The 21,330-nt window shown below is 46.3% G+C and overlaps 1 protein-coding gene across 2 annotated transcripts in view; it reads left to right on the top strand.

Annotated features, from left to right (window-relative positions):
* The first annotated feature begins 5,470 nt into the window (after positions 1-5,470).
* Positions 5,471-21,330, top strand: part of LOC130275486 (coagulation factor XIII B chain-like) — an 89,483-nt gene continuing 73,623 nt past the window's right edge. Inside the window, exon 1 of one of the 2 annotated variants that reach the window (XM_056523530.1) lies at positions 5,471-5,614. The gene's annotated coding sequence lies outside the window, so the exon portion shown is untranslated. Of the gene's footprint in view, positions 5,615-5,857; positions 5,927-21,330 lie in introns of those variants that run through there. The other variant, XM_056523531.1, reaches the window with a different exon arrangement.

The raw sequence follows: 21,330 nt of genomic DNA, 5'->3' as shown, positions 1-21,330 counted from the left end.
TATTATATAACGTGAGGGGGGATTTATTATATTACGTGAGGGGGGATTTATTATATAATGTGAGGGGGGATTTATTATATAATGTGAGGGGGGATTCATTATATAGTGTGAGGGGGGATTCATTATATAGTGTGGGGGGGTTTTATTATATAGTGTGGGGGGGATTTATTATATAATGTGAGGGGGGATTTATTATATAGTGTGGGGGGGATTTATTATATAATGTGAGGGGGGGATTTATTATATAGTGTGGGGGGGATTTATTATATAATGTGAGGGGGGGATTTATTATATAGTGTGGGGGGGATTTATTATATAATGTGAGGGGGATTTATTATATAATGTGAGGGGGGATTTATTATATAATGTGAGGGGGGATTTATTATATAGTGTGGGGGGATTTATTATATAATGTGAGGGGGGATTTATTATATAATGTGGGGGGGATTTATTATATAATGTGAGGGGGGGATTTATTATATAGTGTGGGGGGGATTTATTATATAATGTGAGGGGGGATTTATTATATAATGTGAGGGGGGATTTATTATATAGTGTGGGGGGGGGTTTATTATATAATGTGAGGGGGGATTTATTATATAGTGTGGGGGGGATTTATTATATAATGTGAGGGGGGATTTATTATATTGTGTGGGGGTGGGGGGGATTTATTATATAATGTGAGGGGAGATTTATTATATAATGTGAGAAGGGAGGAAATTATGCATGTGAGGGTAGGATAATAATGATTATTATAATCCTCCCCTCACATATATGTAACATCTCCCTTTCACATGTATAATCTGATAATCCCCTCTTCACATTGATAATCCCTACACATATAATCTGAGTATGATATTATATATATATATATATATATATATATATATATATATGTGAGGGGATAATCAATGTGAAGAGGGGATTATCAGATTATATATGTGAGGGGGAGATGTTACATATATGTGAGGGGAGGATTATAATAATCACTATTATCCTCCCCTCACATGCATAATCTGATAATCCCCTCCCCCGTACGTATCCTGTACTGAGTTATATCCTGTATTATACTCCAGAGCTGTACTCACTATTCTGCTGGTGAGGTCACTGTGTACATACATTACATTACTTATCCTGTACTGATCCTGAGTTATATCCTGTATTATACTCCAGAGCTGTACTCACTATTCTGCTGGTGAGATCACTGTGTACATACATTACATTACTTATCCTGTACTGATCCTGAGTTATATCCTGTATTATACTCCAGAGCTGTACTCACTATTCTGCTGGTGAGGTCACTGTGTACATACATTACATTACTGATCCTGTACTGATCCCGAGTGTGTGTGGGATGGGGGTGGGGGACCGGGGGGACCAAAAAAAATTGCTTGCCCCGGGTCCAATCATAATTAAAGACGGCCCTGTCCATTATACATACACTGTACAGCAATCATACCTCCATTATACATACACTGTACAGCAATCATACATCCATTATACATACACTGTACAGCAATCATACCTCCATTATACATACACTGTACAGCAATCATACCTCCATTATACATACACTGTACAGCAAGCATACCACCATTATACATACACTGTACAGCAAGCATACCACCATTATACATACACTGTACAGCAATCATACATCCATTATACATACACTGTACAACAATCATACCTCCATTATACATACACTGTACAGCAATCATACCTCCATTATACATACACTGTACAGCAATCATACCACCATTATACATACACTGTACAGCAATCATACATCCATTATACATACACTGTACAGCAATCATACCTCCATTATACATACACTGTACAGCAATCATACCTCCATTATACATACACTGTACAGCAATTATACCTCCATTATACATACACTGTACAGCAAGCATACCGCCATTATACATACACTGTACAGCAATCATACCTCCATTATACATACACTGTACAGCAAGCATACCACCATTATACATACACTGTACAGCAAGCATACATCCATTATACATACACTGTACAGCAATCATACCTCCATTATACATACACTGTACAGCAATCATACCTCCATTATACATACACTGTACAGCAATTATACCTCCATTATACATACACTGTACAGCAAGCATACCTCCATTATACATACACTGTACAGCAATCATACCTCCATTATACATACACTGTACAGCAAGCATACATCCATTATACATACACTGTACAGCAATCATACCTCCATTATACATACACTGTGACTGTACAGCAATCATACATCCAATCCATTATTAATGGATTGGATGTATGATTGCTGTACAGTCACAGTGTATGTATAATGGAGGTATGATTGCTGTACAGTGTATGTATAATGGAGCCTCCAATCCAAAAAAAAGCCTCCAATCCAAAAAAAAGTTTTAATAAAGTTTTTCATTTTGTTTGTATTGATATTTATGAGTGTAGGTATGTTTATGTATGTGTGCATGCAAGCAAGAGTGTGTGTGTGTATATATATCTCACACACGCGTGTGCTGCGTGAGTTTGTGCTTTAGGGTGCACACCCTAATGCAATAGGCTGCGCACGCCTATGATAATAATTCAGAGATAATAGTATAAATGCACAAATGTTATAGATGTTACAGCTAAATGCTGCTGTGGCTGAAATTCAAATTCAGACAGAAAAATGACAGAAGCACACTGCTAGCGCTAAGCGTTTTAAACTGTAATACTGCTATAGAGAAAAGATAGAGGTTCTTTGCATACCTTTTGGCCAATAAGTTTGTACCATCCTGCCACTATGAGTTGATCCCATTTTAGGTCAACCACTACACTATGGATAATGCCTCTCTTTGTGCTAGCATGAAGCCTACAATTTTTGGCTATGTAGGATCCAGATATTGCCTGCTTAAAACTGTGGAGACGGCAAACCCCCCAGGTTCAATAAAAAAAAAAAATATATATATAAATATATATATATATATATATATATATATATATATATATATATATATACATTGATTAGAACATCCAAACACAACTATTATAGATGTTATAGGTATACAGGTGAACACTGCTCTGGCTAAAATGCAAACAAACATATAAACAAAACAACTAATTTGCTTACCTTGCTTTGGTCCTGCACAGGATTTGGACAGGGTTTTCTAAACATGAACACGATCCTTGCACACAGGAGTGTGCACCAAAATTTAGCTAACCTTTTGCTCTTGTGTATACCCCATCACAGTACGCCCTCGTCACCTGGTACTTATCTGTATACCTTAAATGGGTACTCCGCCCCTAGACATCTTATCCTCTATCCAAAGGATAGGGGATAAGATGTCAGATCGCCGCGGTCCCGTTGCTGAGGACCCCCTGGGAATGCCGCTGCGGCACCCCACTGTCATTACTGCACAGAGCGAGTTCGCTCTGCAAGTAATGACGGGCAGTACAGGGGCCGGAGCATTGTTACGTCACGGCTCCACCCCTCGTGATGTCACGGCCCGCCCCCTTCAATACTAGTCTATTGGAGGGGGCGTGGCGGTCGTCACGCCCCCTGCCATAGACTTACATTAAGGGGACCGGCAGTGATGTCACGAGGGGCAGAGCCATGCCGTCACGCTGCTCCGTCCCCTGTCTCGCCCGTCATTACGCACAGAGCGAACTCGCTCTGTGCAGTAATGACAGCGGGGTGCCGCAGCGGGAATCCCAGGGGTCCCCAGCAGCGGGACCGCGGCGATCTGACATCTTATCCCCTATCCTTTGGATAAGGGATAAGATGTCTAGGGGCGAAGTACGCCTTTAAGTGGCTTTGAAGCGCGCTTGTTTCAGAACAGTAAGTGTCAGCTAACATCAATAGCCAGACACTCACTGCTTATTCTGGGCAGAAAAAATAAGTTTGAGCTACCAATACCGGCCACCTTTGACTATGGTAATTACAATCAGCTTGTTTTCCTTCATCTGCCCATGGTGCACGGAAATATACTGATTTGGTTGCAAAATTGGTGCTAATGTTGTTTCCAAAAGAGTGCAGATTGTAGCTGTGAAAGGCTATGTCCACACTGCGGAATTTCTGCATAAAGATGCAGAATTCCTGTCCAAATGATGCGGACGTGGAATTCTGCATCTTTCTGCATATATGCAGAATTTCTGCAGAATTCATGTGGAAATTCTGCATGAATTCTCCGTGCATTAAAAAAGGTGCAGGTTCGTGCAGAATCCACACTAATTTTGTGCAAATTCGGCACAAAATTTGCATCCATTCCACATTTTGCAGAGAAAAAAAAAAATGTTCCCTTCAGTGGGCTTCCACATCCAAATTGCAGCGGAAAGTATGATGCACTGTGATTGGGAATGCGGAATCCAATTGAAGTTCACAAGGCTGTAAACACATTCAGAATTCCGAGGTGTGAACATAGCCTTAAAATGCTCTTAGGAAATACTGGGGGTATAATGAGTTTAGCGGGCATATAGGGGGTACAATTACCCTGTGGAGGGTCACAAGTGGGGCGTATTACTTTGGGGGCACAAAGGGTGATTATTTGAGCGGGCACAAAATAGGGCAAAAGAAGAGTACTATTACCTTGTGGGGACAAAGGGGAGGACAATCAGATTATGGGGACACAAAGGGGACAACATAATTTTGTGAGGGCTCATTATTATAATTATTATTAATATTATGTGAGGGGAATATTACTTTGTAGAGGGCGCTAATAGGTGCATTGGGGTAAAAATTTAAAAAAAAATAACTAAATGTGTGCAGGCCTTGAGGAGTAGGTTGGGGACACCTGTGTTACAGGACAAATGTAGAAGGAAAGCTGGACCCTATCTTGGTTACAAATGCTGGGCACACTCACATGTCCTATAGGTGGATCCAGCTTTTCCATTATATTTGCCATGACTTGCTGCAGTACATTTTAGATTTTATTTTAGTTTATGTTTCTGTGTTCACATTTGGCTTCCACTTTATGTTTTTGCACCATTCCTTTTTTACACTGTCCATTGTCTAGTATAGGGCTTATATGGTAATGAATATTCTGGTCAGTGGTACCCAACTGGCGGAGCGCCGTCCAGATCTGGACCGCGGCCGCCAGTCATCCGGACCTCCCTAAACCGCTGTCCCCGCATTCATATGCATAGGTGTCTTTAAGACACCGATACAAAGGAACAGCTGAGCGTCACCGGTGTGAGGGAACACTGTGCCCCCTGCCCAGCCAGAGATTCTCCTATGATGCAGGCAGCACAATTAGCACTGCCTGAAATTCAGGGCCGGACTGGCCATCGGGCACTCAAGGCTTTTCCTGGTGGGCCGGGCCATCTGCCTGCCCTGCTCTCTAATAGGTAGAGCCGTGGCTGCCGATTAAATAGTAGTTCACTAACCTCCCCTTTCCTACCCTGCAGGGGGGATTCCCTCTGGCCAGTCCCCCGGCCCCAAGTGGAGTGAGCTTAGAGATCAGCAGACGTCTGTGCACCGGCACGCCCCCAAAATCACGGACATCCCTGACCTGGCATCGGCGTTCCGAGGAGAGGAACCTTGAGTATCTCTCTTTTCTACAGCCTACAGACCCTCCAAAAAGGCAACAATTGTGAAGGAGCATGACTTAAGGTGGGGGTGTGGAGGAGAAGGAGGCTGAGGGGGGGGGGAGTATGAGGGAGCATGACTGAAGGGGTGTGCAGAGGAGAAGGGGGCTGGGGGGGTGGAAAGTATGAAGGAGTATGACAGAAGGGGTGTGCGGAGTAGAAGGGGGCTGGGGGGTAGGAAAGTGTGAAGGAACATGACTAGTCTTTATTCAGAGGATGAGGAAACAGTGATGTTCGGGCTTCAAACTCTACAGAGAGAAGATGTGGCTGGAAGAAGTCCTAGCGTCTGGACCAAATTAAGAAGAAAAGAAAAGGAACAACAGGGAAGACGTCTCCTGTGAGTCATTATACCATTGTGTATTCTTCACGGTTATCCTATCAGAGCTGGAGTCATTTGTAATTTCTACAGTGATGATGAGTGAAACGTACCCCTAATCTGTGGCTCCCCAACTGTTATAAAACTACAACTCCCATAACGCCTGAAGATCTACAGACATGATGGGAGTTGTAGCTTTGCATAAACTGGAGAGACGCTTTAAGCAAGGGGATTTTAAACTATGCAGCCCATTTTATTTTGGTGGGTATCTGACTGATGGGCCCCCCACAGAAAAAAAAGGGCTGCCTAGTCTAATATGCCCGGGCCTATTTTTGGTCCCAGTCTGAGCTGGCCTGCATCATCTGCTCTAAATAGGCCAGACAAGATGAGGTCAGTGGAGCAGTGCGGGACAGACAAAGGCACAGTTCATATAGGGGGCAGACAGAGGCACAGTTCATATGAGGGGGCAGACAGAGGCACAGTTCATATGAGGGGACAGACATAGAGGCACAGTTCATATAGAGGGGCGGACATAGAGGCACAGTTCATATAGGGGGCAGACATAGAGGCACAGTTCATATAGACGGGCAGACATAGAGGCACAGTTCATATAGGGGGCAGACATAGAGGCACAGTTCATATAGGGGGCAGACATAGAGGCACAGTTCATATAGGGGCAGACATAGAGGCACAGTTCATATAGGGGGGCAGACATAGAGGCACAGTTCATATAGGGGCAGACACAGAGGCACAGTTCATATAGGGGGCAGACATAGAGGCACAGTTCATATAGGGGCAGACATAGAGGCACAGTTCATATAGGGGGCAGACATAGAGGCACAGTTCATATAGGGGGGCAGACATAGAGGCACAGTTCATATAGGGGCAGACACAGAGGCACAGTTCATATAGGGGGCAGACATAGAGGCACAGTTCATATAGGGGCAGACATAGAGGCATAGTTCATATAGGGGGCAGACATAGAGGCACAGTTCATATAGGGGCAGACATAGAGGCACAGTTCATATAGGGGGGCAGACATAGAGGCACAGTTCATATAGGGGCAGACACAGAGGCACAGTTCATATAGGGGGCAGACATAGAGGCACAGTTCATATAGGGGCAGACATAGAGGCACAGTTCATATAGGGGCAGACATAGAGGCACAGTTCATATAGGGGGGCAGACATAGAGGCACAGTTCATATAGGGGCAGACACAGAGGCACAGTTCATATAGGGGGCAGACATAGAGGCACAGTTCATATAGGGGCAGACATAGAGGCATAGTTCATATAGGGGGCAGACAGAGAGGCACAGTTCATATAGGGGGCAGACATAGAGACACAGTTCATATAGGGGCAGACATAGAGGCACAGTTCATATAGGGGGGCAGACAGAGAGGCACAGTTCATATAGGGGGCAGACATAGAGGCACAGTTCACATAGGGGCAGACATACAGGGTGGGACATTTATATGGATACACCTTAATAAAATGGGAATGGTTGGTGATATTAACTTCCTGTTTGTGGCACATTAGTATATGTGAGAAGGAAAATTTTCAAGATGGGTGGTGACTATGGCGGCCATTTTGAAGGCGGACATTTTCAATCCAACTTTTGTTTTTTCAATAGGAAGACGGTCATGTGACACATCAAACTTATTGGGAATGTCCCAAGAAAAACAATGATGTGCTTGGTTTTAACGTAACTCTATTCTTTCATGAGTTATTTACAACTTATAAAGTGTGTTCAATGTGCTGCCCATTGTGTTCGATTGTCAATGCAACCCTCTTCTCCCACTCTTCACACACTGATAGCAACACCGCAGGAGAGATGCTAGCACAGGCTTCCAGTATTCATAGTTTCAGGTGCTGCACATCTCGTATCTTCACAGCATACAGACAATTGCCTTCAGATGACCCCAAAGATAAAAGTCTAAGGGGGTCAGATCGGGAGACCTTTGGGCCCATTTAACTGTCCAACGACTACCTATCCACTTTCCAGGAAACTGTTCATCTAGGAATGCTCGGACCTGACACCCATAATGTGGTGGTCACCATCTTGCTGGAAAAACTCAGGGAACTTGCCAGCTTCAGTGCATAAAGAGGGAAACACATCATCATGTGGCAATTTCACATATCCAGTGGCCTTGAGGTTTCCATTGATGAAGAATGGCCCCACTATCTTTGTACCCCATATACCACACCATACCATAAATTTTTGTGTTCCAACAGTCTTGGAGGGATCTATCCAATGTGGGTTAGTGTCAGACCAATAGTGGTGGTTTTGTTTGTTAACTTCACCATTCACATAAAACTTTGCCTCATCACTGAACAAAATCTTCTGCGTAAACTGAGGGTCCTGTTCCAATTTTTGTTTTGCCCATTCTGCAGCACCTGAAACTACGGATACTGGAATCCTGTGCTAGCATTTCTCCTGTGGTGTTGCTATCAGTGTGTGAAGAGTGGGAGAAGAGGGTTGCATTGACAATCCAACACAATGGGCAGCACACTGAACACATTTTATAAGTGGTCAGAAACTTGTAAATAACTCATGAAAGAATAAAGTTAAGTTAAAACCAAGCACATCATTGTTTTTCTTGTGAAATTCCCAATAAGTTTGATGTGTCACATGACCCTCTTCCTATTGAAAAAACTAAAGTTATATTCAAAATGGCTGACTTCAATATGGCCACCATGGTCACCACCCATCTTGAAAAGTTTCCCCCCTCACATATACTAATGTGCCACAAACAGGAAGTTAATATCACCAACCATTCCCATTTTATTAAGGTGTATCCATATAAATGCCCCACCCTGTAGATGCACAATTCCTATAGGGGGCAGACATAGAGGCACAGTTCATATAGGGAAAGACATAGAGGCACAGTTCATATAGGGGGCAGACAGAGGCACAGTTCATATAGGGACATACATAGAGGCATAGTTCATATTGGGGGCAGACATTGAGGTACAGTTCATATAGGGGGCAGACAGAGGCACAGTTCATATAGGGACATACATAGAGGCATAGTTCATATTGGGGGCAGACATTGAGGCACAGTTCATATAGAGGGCAGACATAGAGGCACAGTTCATATAGAGGGCAGACATAGAGGCACAGTTCATATAGAGGGCAGACATAGAGGCACAGTTTATATAGGGGGCAGATATAGAGGCAAAGTTCATATAGAGGAAGAAAAAGAGGAACAGTGCATATAGGGGGAAGACATAGAGGCACAGATCATATAGAGGGGCAGACATAGAGGCACAGTTCATATGAGGGGGCAGACAGAGGCACAGTTCATATAGGGGGCAGACATAGAGGAACAGTTCATATAGGGGAAGACATAGAGGAACAGTTCATAAAGAGGGGCTGACATAGAGGCACAGTTCATATAGGGGGCAGACATAGAGGCACAGTTCATATAGAGGGGAAGGCAAAGAGGCACAGTTCATATAGGGGGGAAGACATAGAGGCACAGACCATATAGGGGGGTGACAGAGGCACAGTTCATATAGGGGGCAGACATAGAGGCACAGTTCATATAGGGGGTAGACATACAGGCACAGTTCATATAGGGGGCAGACAGAGGCACAGTTCATAAATGGGGCAGACATAGAGGCACAGTTCATATAGGGGCAGACATAGAGGCACAGTACATATGAGGGGACAGACATAGAGGCACAGTTCATATAGGTGGACAGACATAGAGGCACAGTTCACATGAGGGGAAAGACATAGAGGCACAGTTCATGTAGGTGGGAAGACATAGAGGCACAGTTCATATGATGGGACAGACATAGAGGCACAGTTCATATAGGTGGACATACATAGAGGCACAGTTCATATGATGGGACAGACATAGAGGCACAGTTCATATAGGTGGACATACATAGAGGCACAGTTCATATAGAGGGGCAGACATAGAGGCACAGTTCATATAGAGGGGCAGACATAGAGGCACAGTTCACATAGGTGGGCAGGACATAGAGGTACAGTTTATATAGGGGGGCAGGAATAGAGGCACCGTTCATATGAGGGTCAGACATAGAGGCACAGTTCATATAGGTGGGCAGACATAGAGGCACAGTTCATATGGGGGGGCAGACATAGAGGCACAGTTCATATAGGTGGGCAGACATAGAGGCACAGTTCATAGGGGGGGGCAGACATAGAGGCACAGTTCATATGAGGGGACAGAAATAGAGGCACAGTTCATATAGGTGGGCAGACATAGAGGCACGGTTCAAATGGGGGGACAGACATAGAGGCACAGTTCACATAGGGGGCAGACAAACTGTAGAGGCACAGTTCATATAGAGGGGCAGACATAGAGGCACATATCATATGGGGGGCAGACAGAAGCACAAATCATATAGGGGGGCTGACATAGTGGCACAGTTCACATCAGGGGCAGACATATGTAGTGTACCGGTACAGGACATGGTCCTGTACCCTTCCTAAGTCCCCTCAGAAAGAGTCCCTGCAGTCCATAGGGCTCTCCTGCAGGGCTCACCCCTTGCTCCCCTCATATTAATGCATTGTAAATGTATTGTGCATATTGTTCAAAGTGTATTAAGTTGTACAAATGTATAGGACCTTTCTGGGTCATGTGATACTGTCATATGATGTACCCAGAGTTCCCTGGGTACAGGACCTACAGGCTGTGCAACCAATGGGCTTTAGTCCAGCCTCCTTAGTATATAATGGGCTGTAGTCTCTAAATTCTCTCTCTTATCTCCTGGATTTCAGCCAAGCACAATCAGCATATACTACTCAATTCATCTCAGCTAGGCCAAAGCCTAAAGAACCTGCAGAACCACTTCAAAACCGTGAGTTATTAAGCTCTATGTACAATTCTAATGACTACTACTCAACTCAAGTATACAATTAGTAGCACAGTGTCCTGCATAAATCTCAATACTACAATTCCCAGCAAGCCTGTGAGGTATCCTGCATGGCGGTTGCCTCTAGATAAACTGCATAACAGTAAAGACTGTTTCATAAGAAGTTTAAGTAAAAGTTCCAGTTATCTCATAATTCCTGCTGTGGACATTCCTTTATTGCCTGCCGTTTTTGGGTTGGTTGTTGGCAGGGCCTTATGCAGAGAACAACCACATCCTGGCGTCACGACAAATCAGGGGTTAATGACTAGTGTTGCTCGCGAATATTCGCAATACGAATTTTATTCGCGAATATCGCATATTTGCGAATTCGCGAATATTCCCGAATATAGCGCTATATATTTGTAATTACGAATATTTATTTATTTATTTATTTATTTTTTTCACAGTACACATCACAGTGATTATCCCTCTCTGCTTCCAGCTTGTGTGGTGTAAAGAAGGCTCTAATACTACTGTGTGAGACTGGTGTGCCAATTTTCGCATATGCCAATTTTCGCATGTAATTTTCGCATATGCGAATATTCGTATATGCGAAAATAAAACGAGAATATTGCGAATATGCGAATATTCGCAAATATATGACGAATATTCATCCATATATTCGCGAATATTCGCAAATTCGAATATGGCCTATGCCGCTCAACACTATTAATGACACCTTACCCACAGGGTTAATACCACCAGAGCCTGCTACACCATTGCAACACCCCAGACACCACACAGTCTGCATGATTCACTGAGGGGGCACAGACATCTCATTTATTGTTTAAAGCAACACAGAGGTATAATTTGGTTTAGAGCATAGTGGCCTTAAAATATTTGAGAGCCCAGCATGTGGCAGCATTATACTCATAAGCACTGTGTGTGGCAACATTATACTCATAAGCACGGTGTGTGACAGCATTATACTCATAAGCACGGTGTGGGGCAGCATTATACTCATGGGCACGGTGTGTGACAGCATTATACTCATAAGCACGGTGTGGGGCAGCATTATACTCATGGGCACGGTGTGTGACAGCATTATACTCATAAGCACGGTGTGGGGCAGCATTATACTCATGGGCACAGTGTGGCAGCATTATACTCATAAGCACGGTGTGGGGCAGCATTATATTCATGGGCACAGTGTGTGGTAGCATTATACTCATAAGCACGGTGTGTGGCAGCATTGTACTGAGGGGCACGGTGTGTGGCAGCATTATACTCATAAGCACGGTGTGGGGCAGCATTATACTCATGGGCACAGTGTGTGTCAGCATTGTACTGAGGGGCACGGTGTGTGGCAGCATTGTACTGAGGGGCACGGTGTGTGGCAGCATTATACTCATAAGCACGGTGTGTGACAGCATTATACTCATAAGCACGGTGTGTGACAGCATTATACTCATAAGCACGGTGTGTGACAGCATTATACTCATAAGCACGGTGTGGGGCAGCATTATACTCATGGGCACAGTGTGTGGCAGCATTGTACTGAGGGGCACGGTGTGTGGCAGCATTATACTCATAAGCACGGTGTGTGACAGCATTATACTCATAAGCACGGTGTGTGACAGCATTATACTCTTAAGCACGGTGTGGGGCAGCATTATACTCATGGGCACAGTGTGTGGCAGCATTGTACTGAGGGGCACGGTGTGTGGCAGCATTATACTCATGGGCACAGTGTGTGGCAGCATTATACTGAGGGGCACGGTGTGTGGCAGCATTATACTCATGGGCACAGTGTGTGGCAGCATTGTACTGAGGGGCACGGTGTGTGGCAGCATTATACTCATGGGCACAGTGTGTGGCAGCATTATACTGAGGGGCACGGTGTGTGGCAGCATTATACTCAGGGGCACGGTGTGCAGCAGCATTTTATTTAGATACACAGCATGTGGCAGTATTATATTCATGGGCACAGTGTGTGGCAGTTATATATCCAGGGGCACAGTGTGTGGCAGTTAGGAAATGATTATGACTTATTATTAGAGTAATAACAATGTTCTACAACAGACAGCGCCAATTTCTTGCATGGCACTCCGGCCGCTAGGTGTGAACCAGGTCTTAATGTTTTGCTTGGACGTGTTCCGGATGGCAGACATGGATAAGCGGACCCCGTCTAAAAGTTAGTTGAGTACTATTCTAGGTAATTATTCTTGATTGTTCTAAGACATGGAAACCTGGGAAAGAAATATTAATTTAAATGGTTACTGGTGTATGTTACTGTATGTTTATTTGGCACAGCATGTACTGTGAAGAATGAAAAGCTTGTATACTTTACTGTTAAACTGCCAGGGGTCCAGAGTCTATACTTCTATACTCTTCCAGCCACAACTCATCTCTGTACACAAACTAACTATCTTGCTGTACCCCAATGCACCTTTTAGTGCCCTCCACAAAGTTATTATTCCCTCACACATATTAGCAATAATAATGAGCCCTCATAAAATGATGTTGTCCCCTTTGTGTCCCCATAAAATGGTTCTCCTCCCTTTGTCCCCACAAGGTAATAACGCCCCCTTTATGTCCCCACAAGGTCTTAGGATTAATCCCTCTATGTGCCCCTGAGGTAAATTGAAAGCTGTTTTCCATTTAAAGGAGTACTCTGCGATATAAAAACTTATCACCTATACTGGGGAAAGGGGATATTGTCAGATTGCGGGCGTCCAACCACTGGGACCCCTTGCAATCTACCTTACAGCATCCCAGCTCTCCTTCTAAATGGAGCACCACACAAAATTGTGGATGACACCCCCCTCCATGCATCTCTTTGGGACAGTCAGGGATTACCAAATGTAGTGCTCCGACTCTCCCATAAAAATGCATTGAGGGGGTGTGTGAGCCATCATTTTGGTGGTTGGCACGCCCCATTCAGGTGGAGAGCCAGGGCCCCATACAGGAGATTGTGCAGGGTCCCAGCTATTGGACCTCGCAATCTGACACTTATGCCCTATCCTTAGGATAGGGAATACGTTTTTATATACTGGAGATCTCCTTTAAGATGGATTTTCAGTGGAAATGCACTGATTTGCATACAGAAATTGGTTGTGATACTGCTTCCAAATAAACACAGATTTTATACATGTAAATATGCCGTTAGGAAATGCAGGGGTATAATTACTTTGTGGGGAAAACAAGGGGATACTATTACCCAGGGGCGTACTTAGAGCATGTGGCACCCGGTCGTACCGTTTGTTTGGCATGTCCCCCTCCCCCCACCCGCAACACCCCTTTATAACACCCCCCTAATTACACCCCCTCCCCCCCCCCAATTACGTATTTTCTGATCAGCAGCGTCCTCTTTCCTTTTCTTCTCTGTCCGGATAAAACCGCCATGTGGATCTCTTAACATCTGCAGGACAAACATGTCAAACTCTGCATTACCCACAAACTGTAATAATGCCCTCCTTGGTGTCCTGCACAGTAAAAGGGCAGGTAGGAAGGTAGCCAGGTAAATAGGTAGTGTTACGCCGAGCGCTCCGGGTCCCCGCTCCTCCCCGGAGCGCCCGCAGCGTTCTCTCATTCGCAGCGCCCCGGTCAGACCTGCTGACCGGGTGCGCTGCGATATTACTCCCAGCCGGGATGCGATTCGCGATGCGGGACGCGCCCGCTCGCGATGCGCATCTCGGCTCCCGTACCTGACCCGTTCCCCGTCTGTCTTGTCCCGGCGCGCGCGGCCCCGCTTAAAGGGCCGCTGCACCACTGATTGGCGCAGCAGGCCTAATCAGTATTCTCACCTGTGCACTCCCTACTTATACCTCACTTCCGCTGCACTCCCTCGCCGGATCTTGTTGCCATTGTGCCAGTGAAAGCGTTCCCTTGTGTGTTCCTAGCCTGTGTTCCAGACCTCCTGCCGTTGCCCCTGACTACGATCCTTGCTGCCTGCCCTAACCTTCTGCTACGTCCGACCTTGCTCTTGTCTACTCCCTTGTACCGCGCCTATCTTCAGCAGTCAGAGAGGTTGAGCCGTTGCTGGTGGATACGACCTGGTTGCTACCGTCGCTGCAAGACCATCCCGCTTTGCGGCGGGCTCTGGTGAATACCAGTAGCAACTTAGAACCGGTCCACCAGCACGGTCCACGCCAATCCCTCTCTGGCACAGAGGATCCACCTCCTGCCAGCCGAATCATGACAGTAGATCCGGCCATGGATCCCGCTGAAGTCCCACTGCCAGTTGTCGCCGACCTCACCACGGTGGTCGCCCAGCAGTCGCAACAGATAGCGCAACAAGGTCACCAGCTGTCTCAACTGACCGTGATGCTATTACCACAGCTCCAGCAACAATCTCCTCCGCCAGCTCCTGCACCTCCTCCGCAGCGAGTGGCCGCTTCCGGCTTACGATTATCCTTGCCGGATAAATTTGATGGGGACTCTAAGTTTTGCCGTGGCTTTCTTTCGCAATGTTCCCTGCACTTGGAGATGATGTCGGACCAGTTTCCAACTGAAAGGTCTAAGGTGGCTTTCGTAGTCAGCCTTCTGTCTGGGAAAGCTCTGTCATGGGCCACACCGCTCTGGGACCGCAATGACCCTGTCACTGCCTCTGTACACTCCTTCTTCACGGAGATCCGAAGTGTCTTTGAGGAACCTGCCCGAGCCTCTTCTGCTGAGACTGCCCTGCTGAACCTGGTCCAGGGTAATTCTTCTGTTGGCGAGTACGCCATCCAATTCCGTACTCTTGCCTCCGAATTATCCTGGAATAATGAGGCCCTCTGCGCGACCTTTAAAAAAGGCCTATCCAGCAACATTAAAGATGTGCTGGCCGCACGAGAAATTCCTGCTAACCTGCATGAACTTATTCATCTTGCCACCCGCATTGACATGCGTTTTTCCGAAAGGCGTCAGGAGCTCCGCCAGGATATGGACTTTGTTCGCACGAGGCGGTTTCTCTCCCCGGCTCCTTTCTCCTCTGGTCCTCTGCAATCCGTTCCTGTGCCTCCCGCCGTGGAGGCTATGCAAGTTGACCGGTCTCGCTTGACACCTCAAGAGAGGACACGACGCCGCATGGAGAACCTATGCCTGTACTGTGCCAGTACCGAACACTTCTTGAAAGATTATCCTTCTACAAAAAAATTCTTCCGGGCATGCTGTTACTTGTGGGTTTTTTTTCTAGGACCTTCTCCCCGGCGGAGAGAAACTATTCCATCGGGGATCGAGAACTACTGGCCATTAAATTGGCGCTTGAGGAATGGAGGCACCTGCTGGAGGGATCAAAATTTCCAGTTATCATATACACTGATCACAAGAATCTCTCCTATCTCCAGTCTGCCCAACGACTGAACCCTCGCCAGGCTAGGTGGTCGTTGTTCTTTGCCCATTTTAACTTTGAAATCCATTTTCGCCCTGCTGACAAGAACATTAGGGCCGATGCCCTCTCTCGTTCTTCTGATGCCTCTGAAGTAGAGGTCTCTCCGCAACACATCATTCCTCCGGACCGTCTGATCTCCACTTCTCCAGCTTCCATCAGGCAAACTCCTCCAGGGAAGACCTTCGTTTCTCCACGCCAGCGTCTCGGGATTCTCAAATGGGGACACTCCTCCCACCTCGCAGGCCATGTGGGCATCAAAAAATCCTTGCAACTCATCTCTCGATTTTATTGGTGGCCGACTCTGGAGACTGATGTTATTGATTTCGTGCGGGCCTGTACGGTCTGTGCCCGGGATAAGACTCCTCGCCAGAAGCCTGCTGGTCTCCTTCATCCTCTGCCTGTTCCTGAACAGCCTTGGTCACAGATTGGTATGGACTTTATTATGGACTTGCCCTCATCCCGTGGCAACACAGTTGTTTGGGTGGTCGTTGATCGATTTTCCAAGATGGCACATTTTATTCCTCTTCCTGGTCTTCCTTCAGCGCCTCAGTTGGCAAAGCAATTTTTTGTACACATTTTTCGCCTTCACGGTTTGCCCACGCATATCGTCTCAGATAGAGGCGTCCAATTCGTGTCTAAATTCTGGAGGGCCTTCTGTAAACAGCTCAAGATCAAATTAAACTTCTCTTCTTCTTATCATCCCCAATCCAATGGGCAAGTAGAAAGAGTTAATCAGGTCCTGGGTGACTATTTACGGCATTTTGTTTCCTCCCGCCAGGATGACTGGGCAGATCTTCTACCATGGGCCGAATTCTCATACAACTTGAGAGTCTCCGAATCTTCTGCTAAATCCCCATTTTTCGTGGTGTACGGCCGTCACCCTCTTCCTCCCCTCCCTACTCCCTTGCCCTCTGGTTTGCCCGCTGTGGATGAAGTGACTCGTGATCTTTCCACCATATGGAAAGAGACCCAAAATTCTCTTTTACAGGCTTCATCCCGGATGAAAAGATTTGCTGATAAAAAAAGAAGAACTCCCCCCTTTTTTGCTCCCGGAAACAAGGTATGGCTCTCCGCTAAATATGTCCGCTTTCGTGTCCCCAGTTATAAACTGGGACCACGCTATCTTGGTCCTTTCAAAATCAAGTGCCAGATCAACCCTGTCTCTTACAAACTCCTTCTTCCTCCTTCTCTCCGTATTCCCAATGCCTTCCATGTCTCTCTCCTTAAACCACTCATCCTTAACCGCTTCTCTCCCAAAGTTGTTTCTCCCACTCCAGTTTCCGGATCTTCTGACGTCTTTTCTGTGAAGGAGATTCTAGCATCCAAGACGGTCAGAGGTAAAAGATTCTTCTTGGTCGACTGGGAGAATTGCGGCCCTGAGGAGAGATCCTGGGAACCTGAGGACAACATCCTGGACAAAAGTCTTATCCTCAGGTATTCAGGCTCCAAAAAGAGGGGGAGACCCAAGGGGGGGGGTACTGTTACGCCGAGCGCTCCGGGTCCCCGCTCCTCCCCGGAGCGCTCGCAGCGTTCTCTCATTCGCAGCGCCCCGGTCAGACCTGCTGACCGGGTGCGCTGCGATATTACTCCCAGCCGGGATGCGATTCGCGATGCGGGACGCGCCCGCTCGCGATGCGCATCTCGGCTCCCGTACCTGACCCGTTCCCCGTCTGTGTTCTCCCGGCGCGCGCGGCCCCGCTCCTTAGGGCGCGCGTGCGCCGGGTCTCTGCCATTTAAAGGGCCGCTGCGCCACTGATTGGCGCAGCAGGCCTAATCAGTATTCTCACCTGTGCACTCCCTACTTATAGCTCACTTCCCCTGCACTCCCTCGCCGGATCTTGTTGCCATTGTGCCAGTGAAAGCGTTCCCTTGTGTGTTCCTAGCCTGTGTTCCAGACCTCCTGCCGTTGCCCCTGACTACGATCCTTGCTGCCTGCCCTGACCTTCTGCTACGTCCGACCTTGCTCTTGTCTACTCCCTTGTACCGCGCCTATCTTCAGCAGTCAGAGAGGTTGAGCCGTTGCTGGTGGATACGACCTGGTTGCTACCGCCGCTGCAAGACCATCCCGCTTTGCGGCGGGCTCTGGTGAATACCAGTAGCAACTTAGAACCGGTCCACCAGCACGGTCCACGCCAATCCCTCTCTGGCACAGAGGATCCACCTCCTGCCAGCCGAATCGTGACAGGTAGGTAGATCAGGAAGCCAGATATGTAGGTAGGTGACAAGCCAAGTAGGTAGAGGGCTAGCTAGGTAGTTAGTCAGCCATGTGTGAAGGCCAGGTATGTACATAGTTAGGTAGCTGGGTATGTAGGTAGTTAGATAGCTTGGCATGTAGGTAAGTAGTTAGGCATCCAGGTATAAAGTTAGGTAGCCCCCCTTCCCTGTAGGTATAGACAGCAGAGTTAACCCCTCTTCCCCAAAAGTATAGGCAGCAGAGTTAGCCCACCCACCTTTCCCCATAGATATAGGCAGCAGACTTAACCCCCCTTCTCAATAGGTATAGACAGCAGAGTTAAACCCCCTTCCCAATAGGTATAGGCAGAGTTACCCCGTTCCCCATAGGTATAGGGAGAGCTATCCCCCCCACTTTCCCCATAGGTATAGGCAGAGTTACCCCCCCTTCCCCATAGGTATAGGCAGAGTTACCCCCCCTCTTCCCCATTCCCCATAGGTATAGGTAGAGTTACCCCCCTTTCTCCATAGGTATAGGGAGAGTTATCCCCCTACCCACACTTTCCCCATAGGTATAGTCAGAGTTACCTTCCCTCTTCCCCATAGGTATAGGCAGAGTTACCCCCTTCCTTATAGGTATAGGGAGAGCTATCCCCCCCCACTTTCCCCATAGGTATAGGCAGAGTTACCCCCCCTTCCCCATAGGTATAGGCAGAGTTACCCCCCCTCTTCCCCATTCCCCATAGGTATAGGTAGAGTTACCCCCCTTTCTCCATAGGTATAGGGAGAGTTATCCCCCTACCCACACTTTCCCCATAGGTATAGGCAGAGTAACCCCCTCCCACCTCTTCCCCATAGGTATAGGCAGAGTTAACCGCCCCCCCCTTTCCCCATTGGTATAGGCACAGTTACCCACCCCCCCCCCTTTTCCCATTGGTATAGGCAGAGTTACCCCCCCTTTAGCCCATAGTTATAGGCAGAGTTACCCCCCCCCCCTTTCCCCAAAGGTGTAGGCAGCGTTAACCCCCCCCCCCCTCTTCCCCATAGGTTTGGGCAGAGTTTTAAAAAAATGATGCTAACCTGATGTCCAACGCAGCGATCTCCTCAGCAGCTGGGGCCCGCATCTTCTCCCCTCCACAGTGCAGGTGCCAATGAGTGACGTCATCGGCGCCTGTGCTGAGTGGGGGCAGAGGTCACGGCTCCTCTGTGTAAGCTACAGATGTGGCTAAGACATAGGGGACAGCTTCTCCTGTATGTGCGTGTATCGTACATACCGAAGAAGGCAGCGCTGTCTGCTGGGGATCTGGGACTTAGCCCGGCTGGGCCCTCGGACAACGTTGGATCGGACCTGCCGGTCATTCTGCCCCTGGCATCCCCCTTGTGAGTGGCAACCAGGGTGGGCCACAACCCCCGCCACCCCCTTGGTACTCCACTGCTTTTACCCTGCGGAGGGTTACAAGGGATGCTTTTACCTTATAGGTATATAAAAGAGAAATTCTAACCTTGTGGGGACAAAAGGGAAGATCATCAAATTATAGGGACACGGAGGGAGTATTATTACTTTTAAAGACACAAAGTTGGAGTCAGATTGTGAGGGTGCACAAAGGGGCAGCATTTGGGGACACAAATGATGTGACAACACTTTTTTGGGGCACAGACAATACATTATTACCGTATAGGAGCACAAAGGTAGCAGTCTCAGTATATGGAGGCACAAATAGGACAACATCACTTTGTGGGGGCAAGAAGGGGACAACATAATTGTGAGGGCTGTTATTATAATTATTACTAATATTGTGTGAGGTGATTATTACGTTGTGGAGGGCACTTTAAGATGCGTTGGGGTTCAGCTAGACAGTTAGTTTGTGTGCAGAGGCAAGTTGTCTGGGAAAGTGGAAAACTCCAAAAAGAGATGTCATCACCTCTGAGTCCCCATACGAAACTGCACTGTGCTCATTGTGTGGAATGGGTATTGGACCATAATGTGGTGACTGCAGTATTAAGAAGTATAAGCCCTAGACCTCTGTCAGTTTAGTATACATGCTTTTTATTCTTCATAGCGCGTGTTGTGCTAAATAAACATACACCAGTAACAATTTAAATGACAATTTCTTTCCCAGGTTTTTGTGTCTCAGAACAATTAAGAATAATTACCTAAAATATTTTTTACTATATAAGCCCTGTAGTGGACAATGGACAATGTAAAGAAGAAATGAGCCAGAACATGAAGTGTAAGCCAAATGTGAACATAAACTATCTAAAATGTACTGCAGCAAGTAAGTCATGACAAATGTAATGGAAAAGCTGGATCCACCTTTAGGAAAGATGGTGCTGTGACTGGCGCTGGTACACTCACATGAAAAAGCAAAGGATAGTAAGTGATCCTTAAAAGGATTATCCAGGAAAAACTTTTATATATATATATATATATATATATATATATATATATATATATATATATAAATCAACTGGCTCCAGAAAGTTAAACAAATTGGGTAAATTACTTCTATTTAAAAATCTTAATCCTTTTCTGTCTAAGTGCTCTCTGATGACACCTGTTTCGGGAACTGCCCAGAGTGGAAGCAAATCCCTATAGCAAACCTCTTCTACTCTGTGCAGTTCCCGAGACAAGTAGAGATGTCAGCAGAGAGCACTGTTGCCAGAGAGAAAAGAACAACTCAACTTCAGCAGCTGATAATTATTGGAAGGATTAAGATTTTTTAATAGAAGTAATTTACAAATCTGTTTAACTTTCTGGAGCCAGTTGATATATATATATATATATATATATATATATATAAAGTTTTTTCCTGGAATACCCCTTTAATCTTTCATTTCATACCTATGTGAGTGTGCTAGAGCCAGCCACAGCACTCATCTTTCCGAGACAGGGGTCCAGAATACATTCATCCTGTAACATTAACATTCAGATACAAATATTGGGAGGGTCAGCGGCAGCAATCCATGGTTTTATCTTTAAGTTATATGCCTGCATGAAGGTGAGCCTCAACAGTACAACCAGACAAGGTGAGGATCATTGTTTCCAAGA

This window comes from Hyla sarda, chromosome 6, assembly GCF_029499605.1.
Source record: "Hyla sarda isolate aHylSar1 chromosome 6, aHylSar1.hap1, whole genome shotgun sequence".
NCBI classification, from domain to species: Eukaryota; Metazoa; Chordata; class Amphibia; order Anura; family Hylidae; genus Hyla; species Hyla sarda.
This window is presented reverse-complemented; position numbering and strand designations above follow the sequence as displayed.